A 12,631-nucleotide genomic window follows, 5' to 3' on the forward strand; every position below is an offset into this window, starting at 1 on the left:
ATGCAACCTCTCCCCAGAAAACGCACAAACGCACATGCACAACACTGAAATACGTCAAGGAAATCAGTCTTCCTGAGGCCTATCCAGCGATCCATGTACCCCAGATTAGGAATGTGGTTTACAGTGGTGCTTCTCAAACTTTACTGTGCATATGAGGCTTGTTAAAATGCAGATTCTGATTTACTAGGTTTGAGTTAGGGTCTCAGTTTTTGCAAATCTAACAAGCTCTAACAAGACGCAGATGCTTCTGGTCTTTGAATCACACTTTGAGTAGTAAGAGAGAAAGAGGGGTAGCCTGCACATTCTTTGGGCAATCATTAATAAATATTGCTTTTCTCTCTGGGAGTTTTGATAGGGATGGACGGGTAGTAGGTTTGGGGCTATCATCCCTGACATGTGTCTGGAAAGCAGCACTTATTCAGCGTGTAGAGTCACAGGTCTTGGCTTTTAACACCAAACTGGCTGGGATCACAATTTAGGGATCTCATAAAGTAGTCACCTCACCTCTGCACAGAGATGGCTATGGTGGCATCTTTAGGCGGGCAATATTCTTTTCAAAAAGTAATATTTGGTGAGCTCAAAAACACAGACAAATGAGCTCTCAGAGGTCAAAGTTCTTTACCCTGATCACGTACAAAATCATTTCATTCTGGAAAAACTTTAGAGCAGCTATAAGTAAACACTGACCTTGGCCATAAAGCTATTTCAGTAAAGGACCCAGAAAATGTATACCTTTAAGAAATATAATTTTCTGGTGGACATATTAAGTTAAACTGGTTGTAAAATATTGATGAATGGATTTATGGAGTTTTAAATTATGAACTCATTTAATGTTGGGTGATACTGAGCAAAAATAATGACTCTAATTCTAGAATACTTGGTCTCTAGGCTTTTTTGGGGAAGTCATGTGATACGGAGGTCGATTCTATCTTAAAGCCAGTCTTGGAGTGTTTGAATAGACATGTCATCTATATATAAGAGAATGTTTATCTTTCTTTGTAGTGGGGTTATGCATCCAGATCATGGAAAAGTGCTGTCAAATTACAAGGGTAAAAATAGAAAAGGAGGAGGGGCATTGCAGAGGCCTATTTTTCCTCAATGGAAATTGTTAGCTGGCACATCAAGAAACCACTCTTTTTTTTCATACTGTAATTCTTAAACTAGTTCAAATAGATACAGATTATAAATGAGCATAAAAGACAAAACAGTACAATTTAAAAAGGGTTTCTATGTGAGTTCATGCAGCTTGACCAATAATTTATGCTGTTCTCAAAGGACAAGAAAGATGAATAAAAGACAAGAAAATTATTATATTATTCGCGGGAGAAACAGTAATGCTCACCAAATGTCCCATCTGCTCTCCTCCATTTCTGAGCCTCTTTATAGTATGTGAGCCCATGTGACTAGTTTTGGCCAATGAAATGGGAGCAAAACTGATCTTCAGACTGAAGCAATAAACAGCCTATGTATAATTTTCCAGGCTTTCTTCTTTCCTAATTGAGGAAGTTATGTGTTCCATATGGAGCACCTACAAGTTGGTGGGGTCTTGGCCAGCCTGGGTCCTTGAATGGAACAGAGACTCTTGCTGACCTGTGATAGACATGTAGGATGAGCGAGAAATAAGTCTTCATTATGTTAAGCCACTGAGAATTCAGGATTAATTTGTTAACACAATAAAACCCAGTATATCTCAACTACTGCATTTTTGTGATAGATTTCTCCACAAGATAAAAGAGTTTAATAATGTTAATAGGAAAGTGGCTTTCTCTAAAGAATGCCTTCTCTTCACAGTGAACATTGGTTTGAGAAAGCCAGCATTAGTTTAAAAAACACAGAACTGGCATACACACTGGATGAAAGATGTAGTAAATTAGTAGTTTAAAGAATTGCTCTTTGGAAAATAAGATTAAACTATTGTTGGGATCTAAACTGACAGATTTATATGTGTAGAGTTAATGAAGGCAAAAAATTTGGATGTATTCAAAACAATGCTTAAGGCTTAACAATTCCAAAGTCAGAAAATTGTGTACTATTATTTATTTAGGTTGAGATTTTAAAGTCAATGAACAATGAAAACAATACTGATATGCAGTCAGAGAGCGTCCTGGGATGTGGAAAGTTTAGTTTGGGTTTAAATGTTGGCTCTACTCTTCTTAGTTTTCTAAGTGTCTTTTCACTCATTTGTAAAATGGGAATAAAGGTTTCTATCTTTCAGAGTCGTTGTGAGAAATAATTATGGCAATATGATGTATATTAACTACATAGTCTGGATTCTGACCCTCAGAAATCACTCATAACTGTGATAATAAGGATGATGGTTTCACCAACCAAGATCTGAGATTCTACAACTTAATTCACAAATTCATACCTTGAGTCACTTGGCCCCAGAAATTGCCCTCATGATAAGATCTGATTTGATGGTTAAACACAGATCCCATTGTAATCCAAGACTGTATATGTGTATCTGTGTGTATGTGAGTATGTATGTGTGTGTGATTTCTTTCCCCTCTTTTAAGAAAGACTAAGGAGATTAAACCATTTGTAGGGAATAAGGAACCAATAGCATCTTCCAACTTCTTTCAGATGTCTTATTAATTGTGCCTTTTTTTAAAAAATTAATTAATTAATTTATTTTTGGCTGTGTTGGGTCTTCGTTTCTGCGCGAGGGCTTTCTCCAGTTGTGGCGAGCGGGGGCCACTCTTCATCGCGGTGCGCGGGCCTCTCACTATCGCGGCCTCTCCCATTGCGGAGCACAGGCTCCAGACGCGCAGGCTCAGTAGTTGTGGCTCACGGGCCTAATTGCTCCGCGGCATGTGGGATCTTCCCAGACCAGGGCTCGAACCCGTGTCCCCTGCATTAGCAGGCAGACTCTCAACCACTGCGCCACCAGGGAAGCCCCCAATTGTGCCTTTTTTGACTTCTGCAATCTTTATCAAACTCCTTGCTGGGAGAGAGCCCGTTTGCTGAGAGGCAGCAGCGTGCCTGTGGTCAGCAATCCGCTGATAGCAGGTGAGCGGGACAAGCTCGCCTTTGAAGCAGCAGTGCTGAAGTTTAGAAGTCATTGTATAGCAAGAATCCACCCATAAAATCAGGAAGATTCCTGATCCCTTTACCCTCTCCACAGCCTTAATTTTTACCATCCAATCCCAAGTGTAAACAGCTTCTTGGTAAACTATGGAAAGGAATTTTAAAAAGATAAAAATAATAACTTTAGCCCAGATATTCAATTTGAGAGAAAGAGGGGAGGAAATAAACAGGATATCTTCTGTAACTATATCCACGGTAGAAATACAGCCAAAGCTTTTTCTAGATTTATCTTACTTGCTACCTTTCAGCACACACATGTGCTTAAATACATTTAGAGAGAATTTTTCCTTTTAGATACATATATTTCTATTTTAAAGACTGGCTCGGGGCTTCCTTGGTGGCGCAGTGGTTGAGAGTCTGCCTGCTAATGTCAGAGAACACAGGTTCGAGCCCTGGTCTGGGAAGATCCCACATGCCGCAGAGCGGCTGGGCCCGTGAGCCACAACTACTGAGCCTGCGCGTCTGGAGCCTGTGCTCCGCAACAAGAGAGGCCGCGATGGTGAGAGGCCCGCGCACCGCGATGAGGAGTGGCCCCCGCTTGCCACGACTGAAGAAAGCCCTCGCACAGGGGCGAGGACCCAACACAGCCAAAAATAAATAAATAAATAAATAAAAATTAAAAAAAAAAAAAAAAGACTGCCTCACCCGAAAGCTCAAGGAAAGGCTCCACAAGAAGTCACCACCAATCCTTAATAGGCTATTTAGAATAAATAAAATATAGAAGAAAGTAAAGGAGAAGCCATATGTCCAAAATTCAGAGTGGGCCTTTGTTTGGAAATATGTTACATTTACCTAAGGTTGAAAGAGATCAGTGCAGCTAATTCACTTTTATTTCTGATGGATTATTTAACCTTGAAATCTGAAGAGACAAAAACTCTAAAAGTTCTCTGACTTGTTTCCCAGCTAAATTTCATTTCATATTTTGTCTCCTCTTTGCCTCCAGAACATCATTATGATTTGTAGTTACATATTTATTTGTGTTTATTTAGTATTTATCTCCCCTATTCAAAAATACACACTGTGAAAGCAGAGAGCATTTGTATTTTGTTCACATATAAATTTTTGTTTATGATCACCAACACCTGGGTGGACAGTGTCTGGTACATGGGAGACGTTCAATGGTAGTGATTGAATAGAGAATTAAATCTTATAATGTTATATCATTATATAATCTGTTATAAAATTTAGTTCTTTTTAGAATGTATATATTAAAATTATTCAGAAAGTCAACATATTAGAATCCTTACCTTTAATTTACCAACTGGTCATATTACACCAAAGAAATCTTAGATGTTGAGGATACTCAAGGGAGTTGAATAGCTTAAACAAATAAAAATAACAATTCCACATCTGTTGGCTCTCTAATATAGCCTAGAACATAGATACTATTATGGCTGGTATTGGTCATAGGAAATCAATGTGAGTCAGGCTGTGACTCAAGCTGGACAAATCTCAGCCAGTTCCTTGGCCATATTTGATTGGCATATTAGTTTCCTATTGCTGCTGTAAGGTTGTACCACAAACTCATTGGCTTAAAACCAACCAGATTTATTATTGTACAGTTCTGGAGGTCAGAAGTCCAAAATCGTTCCACTGGGATAACATTGGTGCCAGCAAGCCTGCATTCCTTCTTGAGGCTCAAGGGGAAAATGCATTTCCTTGCCTTTTCTGGCTTCCAGAGGCTGCCTACATTTCTTGACTTGAGGCCACTTCCTTCATCTTCAAAGCCACAGCATAGCATCTTCTCTCCTCTACGACCTCTGCTTCTGCCTTTGTCTCTCTCTCTCTCTTTCTTTGTGTCTCTCTGATCCTCTTGCTTCCCTGTTTTAAGGACCCTTGTGATTATATTGCCTTCACGCACATAATCCAAGATATCTCTTTCTTTCAAGATCCTTAACTTAGTCACATCTATAAGATTCCTTTTGCCATGTAAAGCAGATTCTGGGGATCAGGATGTGGGCATCTTTGAGAAATCCATTACATAGCCCACCACAATTGATACAGGAGTAAGAATCTGACCTAAGCCAGGCCAGCACCCTTCTGGATTGTTTTTTGCCCCGGAACCTGAGAAAAATCACCCATGGTAAAGGAAGCTCTGACATACGAGGTTTAGGATCCATCAGCAGTCATATTCCTTGAGGTATAGAATAGGCTGGCATAAAGGAAAAAGAATGGAGTCCCCTGGAAGAGAGACTAACGTGGAAACAGAGGGCTGAGGCCCAGGTGTGCTTTTGCCAGGTGTATATAACTGAATCACATTGCTGCACACTTGAAACTAACACAACATTTTAAATTAACTATACTTCAATAAAAAATAAATCATAGGGGCTTCCCTGGTGGCGCAGTGGTTAAGAATCCGCCTGCCAATGCAGGGGACACGGGTTCGAGCCCTGGTCCCGGAAGATCCCACATGCCGCGGAGCAGCTGGGCCCGTGAGCCACAATTACTGAGCCTGCGTGTCTGGAGCCTGTGCTCCGCAACAAGAGAGGCCGCGATAGTGAGAGGCCCACGCACCGCGATGAAGAGTGGCCCCCACTTGCCACAACTGGAGAAAGCCCTCGCACAGAAACGAAGACCGAACACAGCCATAAATAAATAAATAAATAAAATTTAAAAGAGATAAGCAAAACATTCTCTCTATAAATTTGATCTTTAAAAAAAAAAATCATAAAAAAAGGGCATGCAATAAAAGACAGTCTTTACCCTCAAGGAGTCCCATGGGAGGCAGAGCAGCAAATCTTCACTGCGTGTGATGAGTACCATGGGAGCACTCCTGGGGACACTTCACTCAGGAGTGTGCAGGCCAGGGATGGTTACCAGAAAGTTGATGTTTGGGCTGAACCCTAGAAGATAATAGGAGATTTTGGACAGTCAAGGGAGAGGACATTCCAGGCAAAGTCACAGAGGCACGAAAGAGTGTGGTAGATTCCGTGCATCATGAACAGTGTGATATTATAAGAACAAGGAGTTTGGACTTCCCTGGTGGCACAGTGGTTAAAAATCCGCCTGCCAATGCAGGGGACACAGGTTTGAGCCCTGGTCAGGGGAGATCCCACATGCCGTGCAGCAACTAAGCCCGTGCGCCACAACTACTGAGCCTGCGCTCTAGAGCCCGCGAGCCACAACTACTGAGCCCGTGCTCCGCAACAAGAGAAGCCACCTCAGTGAGAAGCCTGCGCACCGCAACGAAGAGTAGCCCCCACTCGCCACAAGTAGAGAAAGCCCGCGAGCAGCAATGAAGACCCAACGCAGCCAAAAAAAAAAAAAGAACAAAGAGTTTATGTGGGGTACTGATGAGAAATGAGGTTAGAGAGCTTGACAGGGCAAAATTGAAAAGGTCTCAAGGTTCATGCTAGGGAGTTAAGGTTCTGTTTCCAAAAGCAATTGCACAGTGCCTGGCATAGAATATCAACCGTCACATCGTTGATGGTTCTGATGCAGAGACTGCTCACAGTCAGTACAGAAATCAGAAGGCCTGGTCACAGAATTGATGTTTGGCACTGAGACTGTTACACTGACATCTTTGCTCTGGGAGAGAAAAATCAGTGTTGGAGAACTAGATTTTTTACATTTTTAAAATCCAAAGATCAAAGACATGAATATGACTGCAGCTGTATAGGAAGGGGATGAGAAGTAAAACTGGAAAGATTGAAAATAATATATACTTAATACTTACTGAAGGCTCCTCTACATTCCTAATACACTAATTGCTAATAGCAGGGATCTTCGCCTGGGGTCTGTTTATGAGCTTGGGATAATTCTGAAAACATCTTGAAATTTTAGGCAAAGTTTTTTTTTTTTAAATAAATTTATTTTATTTATTTATTTTTGGCTGCATTGGGTCTTCGTTGCTGCGTGCGGGCTTTCTCTAGTTGCAGCGAGCGGGGGCTACTCTTCGTTGCGGTGTGCAGGCTTCTCACTGAGGTGGCTTCTCTTGTTGCAGAGCACAGGCTCTAGGCGTGCCGGGCTTCAGTAGTTGTGGCACGCGGGTTCAGTAATTGTGGCTCATGGGTTCTAGAGCGCAGGCTCAGTAGTTGTGGCACACGGGCTTAGTTGCTCCGCGGCATGTGGGATCTTCCCAGACCAGGGCTTGACCCCGTGTCCTCTGCATTGGCAGGCAGATTCTTAACCACTGCACCATCAAGGAAGTCCTTGGCAGTTTTGAGCATGAGTGCATTTGTTTATTTTCTTAAGGATAGGTGTTTTGGATTTTTATTGTATTCTAAAAAGTCCTTGTCTTCAAGGTTAAGATCCACTGGCTTCTAGCAGTCAACTAGAACAAAAGGACGTGAAGCAACATTGTTTAGACATTGCATGGTGGATTATAGTGGTAGAAATTTCTTTTGGGGGGAGTGGAGAGTTAGCAGGTAGGCCAATGCCCAGTGGTCTAATAAACAATCTCCCAAACCCTGCTGCCTTATCATAATGACAATTTATTTCTTGCTCACCTCGAAGATCAATGCAGTTAGTGGCGGGAGGTGGGTCTTCTGCACACAGCTGGTTAAGGATCAAGCTCCTTCCATGCTGTGGCTCTACCATCCTCAACATGTCACCTCAGAGGCACCCTGGCATCATCCAGGTAGCACACAAGGGAAAAGAGAGAGCACACGGAGAAGGTGCATCCCTCTTAACTGCCTTGATGGGGCAGAGGCACATCCCTTCTCACATTTCATTTACAGGAACTGATCATACGGTCCCTTCTAAGTGCAAGGGGGTTGGGAAGTGTAGTTTATCTGGGTGCACAGAAAGAGGAAATGTATTTGGTGAATATCTAGCTAGTTTCTGCCCTGGGAAGTTTAAAAAACTGGATTCTTATCTGCTGGTCATGGTTTTGGGGTAGCTCTAGGTGAAAAAATATGGAATGAACTAGATATCCTTTCTCAAAGACCATATGGTTGTTCATACTGGGTTTTTAAAAATGTATCCTTTGTCTAAATAATGTTTGGGGTCAGAAGCACAACCTCAAGAATTCTCTGATTCATCAACACCCTTAAGGGTAGTCACCCACCCAGTAACTCAGATGGAATGTGAGATAAAGGTCCAAGCCTTCAATATGAAGAAAGAGATTGAGGAATCTATACTATACTCCTTTCTACACTGAAGATGCTAACAGTATTTCAAGGTCCAGGATATTTTATTGTCAAATAAGATTCACTTTATGCTTTCATTCTGATAAGCTCCTTTGTAAAACGTTAGCCCAGGACCTTCTTAACTCAAACTGCAGAGCAAGTCAATTCCAGAGGGGAACACAAAGATCAAGTGATGTCAATCATCTAAGAACTGGAGCATATTAAAATGCTTTACTTTGAAAGACATTTTCAAGTGACTACTTTAATCATATAGAATTTTGCTAATTAAACAATTTAAATGCCAGCTCTACTAACTGAATTTTGAGTTACATTTTATTTTAATTGTTTCTGTTCTCTAAAAATATACATCAGAGCTTTTTAATTTTAATTCCACATTTTACACAGCAGTTAAGTCTCCCACACAGCCAACTCCAACAGTCACAAAAGCAGAAATACATGCTTGCTGAGGGTACTCTTTTCCAGTTTTAAGCTTATTAAAAATTCATCTGTTGAACTGTTTAGATTAAGTTCTGCCCTTTACTGAATCTTACCAGTCTCACAAAAGCCAAGCAGTCAGTGTGGTCTGTATGAATATAATCATGGTCGAATTCTGACTTGATATAGTCTTTTTCTGACCTTAAATACTTTCTTCTCCATTAAAAAGTCTTGCCTCTTCTAATTGATTGCTAAGTCAATTTCCTGGCTCTGTCTTCATTTGTTCATTTAAAAAATGTATTGAGGGGCTTCCCTGGTGGCACAGTGGTTAAGAATCCGCCTGCCAATACAGGGGGCACGGGTTCGAGACCTGGTCCAGGAAGATTCCACATGCCAAGGAGCAACTAAGCCCGTGCGCTACAACTACTGAGCCTGCACTCTAGAGCCCTTGAGCCACAACTACTGAAGCCCGCGCGCCACAACTACTGAAGCCCGAGTACCTAGAGCCCGTGCTCCACAACAAGAGAAGCCACCGCAATGAGAAGCCCGCACACTGCAAAGAAGAGTAGCCCCTGCTCACTACAACTAGAGAAAGCCTACACACAGCAATGAAGTCCCAACGCAGCCAAAAATAAAAATGAAAAAATAAAATAAATTTATATAAAAAAATGTATTGAAAATCTTCTTCTTAGCTGTGTGACCTTAAGGCAAATCACCGTGCATTATAGAGCCTCAGATTTTTTATCTTTGAAATAAGAATAATCTCCTAGATTTGTTGAGAAGACCTCAAATGGGATGATGAAAAGGAAGGTGCTTTGAAATCTTCCAAGGGCTGTAGAAATACCATTATCAATAAAACCACTAAACCTCCTGATAGGTGGGAACAATCATTGTTGCAGAGTTCAGAGAAGGAAGCAAGTGTGACTTGAAGCATCCTGCTGAGAGCGAGAGGGGAGAGTGGGGAGATAGGACTTGTGCTGAGTCATGGTGAAAGAGGAGGACTTAAATATATGGAGAGGGAAGGAGAGGGCAACTCAGTCAGAACTGTAAGATCTGTCCTGACAAAAATGCACACAGGTGGAAATGAACTCAAGTTGGCTGGCTCTGAAGCAGGTTGTTGACCTGGGTGGATTGAGGAATAAACTTGAAAAGTAAATTAGGATCAAGAGGAGAGAGTCTTTTCATTGACAAGGACCTTGAATTGATTTTTGATTAGGACATGGTGGGATGAGGTTGGTATTTTCAGAAGACTCATCTGGCAAAAAGGGTAAGCGACCAGATGCACAAAGACTCGTTAGTGGGCCGCCATGTTCCAATCCTGGTGAGAAGAAATAAAGGCCTGAACTATTATGAGAGCAGTGGGGTAAGAAAAAAATGCTACATGAGAGAAGTGGAAAACCCTGACTGTCATCATTGTACCACTGCTGCCACCACCAAAAGCACAAAAACCATGGCATTGCAAGAGAGTAGCATGGATTTGGTAGGACAGGTAAAGGGAGAAGTTGAGAAAGACTCTAGCTTTGGAGTTTCAGTGACTAGGAAAATGGCATCCTCAACAGGCAAGATGGTACTTTTCCAGGACAGAGGGATGGGGGCTTTGGTGTTGGATATATTGAGTTTGAGGTGAAGCTGGACACATAAGTGAAAAGCTCAGGACTCTGTTACTTGCACTCCTTGCTTTGAATGTTATGCCCTTGAAATAGTGAACTGTCTCTTTCTTGTGTGCACCATGCTGTCATACTTCCATGCATTGACCCTTGCCCTTCCCACCTTATTTATTTACTTATTTTTGGCCACACCCTGTGGCTTGTGGGATCTTAGTTCTCCGACCAGGGACTGAACCCACTCCCCCTTCAGTGGAAGTGCAGAGTCTTAACCACTGGACGGCCAGGGAAGTCCCTATTTTTATTATTTTTTAAAGTCAGGTTTAGTGATGTATAACTGACATACAGTAAAATCCATCCTTTCCAGTTGTATGGTATGAGTATCAACAAAAGTATACAGTCATGTAACCACCACTACACTCAGAGAATTTTCTCTGTGTCTCTTTGGAGTCAAACCCCTCACCCCATTTCCAAAACTCTTATCCGATCTCTGTCCCTATAGTTTTGCCTTTTCCAGAACGATACAGATGGAATCATACCGTGTAGAGCCTTCCGTGCCTGACTTCCTTACTTAGCATGATGATTTTGAGATTCACTCCTGTGTTGCAGGTACCAGTAGTTTGTTTCTTTTTTTTTTTTTAATTTATTTATTTATTTTTGGCTGTGTTGGGTCCTCATTGCTGCACGCGGGCTTTCTCTAGTTGCGGCGAGCCGGGGCTGCTCTTCGTTGCGGTGTGTGGCTTCTCTTGTTGTGGAGCATGGGCTCTAGGCACACAGGCTTCAGTAGTTGCATCACGCAGGCTCAGTAGTTGTGGCTCATGAGCTCTAGAGCACAGGCTCAGTAGTTATGACGCTTAGTTGCTCCGCGGCATGTGGGATCTTCCTGGACCAGGGATTGAACTGTGTCCCCTGCATTGGCAGGTGGATTCTCAACCACTGCACCACCAGGGAAGCCCAGTTTGTTTCTTTTTATTGCTGAATAGCATTCCTATTTATGGAGGTATCAAACTTTGAAGAACAATTGAATTATTGACATTTTTAGCTTTTGGCTATTATGCTTAAAGCTATTATAAACTTTCATCTGCAGGTCTTTGCACGGACATAAGTTTTAACTTCTCTTGGGTAAATACCTCGGAGAGAGATTGCTGGATCACAACATAAATATATATTTAATGTTACAAGAAACCAACAAACTGTATTCTAAAGTGACAATACCATTGGTATTCCCACTAATAATGAATGAGGGTTCCAGTGGATGTTTTGGGTGCCTCCTCTCCCTCCCCCCTTCCCCTCATCCCCACCCCCTACCATGTTGTTATGCTGTTAGCAGCCCTATGGAGAAGCCCGTGTGATAACTATCCTGTCTGAACAAAAGGTAGTGAGGAACCGAGGCTTGCCAGCAACCAAGTGAGTGAATTTGGACATGGGTTCTCTGCCCTCATTGAGCTTTGAGATGCCTGCTGCCCCATCTGAGAGCTTGGCTGCAATCTCAGGAGAGATCTTGATTCAGATCCACCCAACTAAGATGTTCCCAGATTTCTGACCCTCAAAAACTCTGTGAGGTAAGAAATGTTTGTTGCTTTAAGCTGCAAAGTTTGGGGTAATTGGTTACACAGATAATTAGTGCACTGAACCAAGACACTGGCGTGAAGCTCAGGGGACAGGTCAGTTCTGCAACAGAGATTTCAAGTGAAACTATGAGAGAGGATGAGTTTTGAATGCTTTGTGCCGAGACCAGAGCTTCCAACCCTATATCTGGGACCCATCCAGTATGTCTCTATCTCAAAGGATATAGATAATTTTCAAAACAAAATTAACTAAAAAAAAATACAGTATTTGGGGGGTAGGGAGAGGGGGCCACATACTCAATAACAATTGTGTTGCCTCAGTTCTCTGAAATTTAGACATCACCCTCTATGCTGGTTTCCAGCCATCTCTACCCTCATGCATTATTTTTTGGTGGTCTATTCATCTGGCAATTTTCAGGTATATACAAATTCTTTACATCCCACTCTTCCTCTTCTTTCTCTTTCTCCTTTATTCCCCTGAAACCCAGCTTTACAGAGTGATGCAAGTTAAAACAACTCCCTGTGGAATCTGCTCAGGCATAGAGAGAAACGAACTGGGGGGAACCCTGACACCCTATTCCCATTTGGCCCCCGAATCCCAGACAGTACATTTTTCCTGGAGATGTGAGTATGGGAAATAGGTGGGTGTGGGGAAGGGCTGGAGGGTAGTGGCTGATTCATGCTGCCTCTTCAAGCTGGAGAGTTACGGATCGGTGGTGAGGAGCAGTCTCCCGCTGTCTGCAGGGCGACTGGGACTTGATCGGCCCAGATGAGGCTTACGCAGTATTTAGACGCTGAGCTTAGACAGAATCCTTCCACCCTGCAGTTCAGCTAGAGCTCGGGGGTGGGGGTTGGTTGGGAATGTGGT

Source organism: Balaenoptera borealis, assembly GCF_965194805.1.
Source record: "Balaenoptera borealis genome assembly, chromosome: 9".
Taxonomy (NCBI): Eukaryota; Metazoa; Chordata; class Mammalia; order Artiodactyla; family Balaenopteridae; genus Balaenoptera; species Balaenoptera borealis.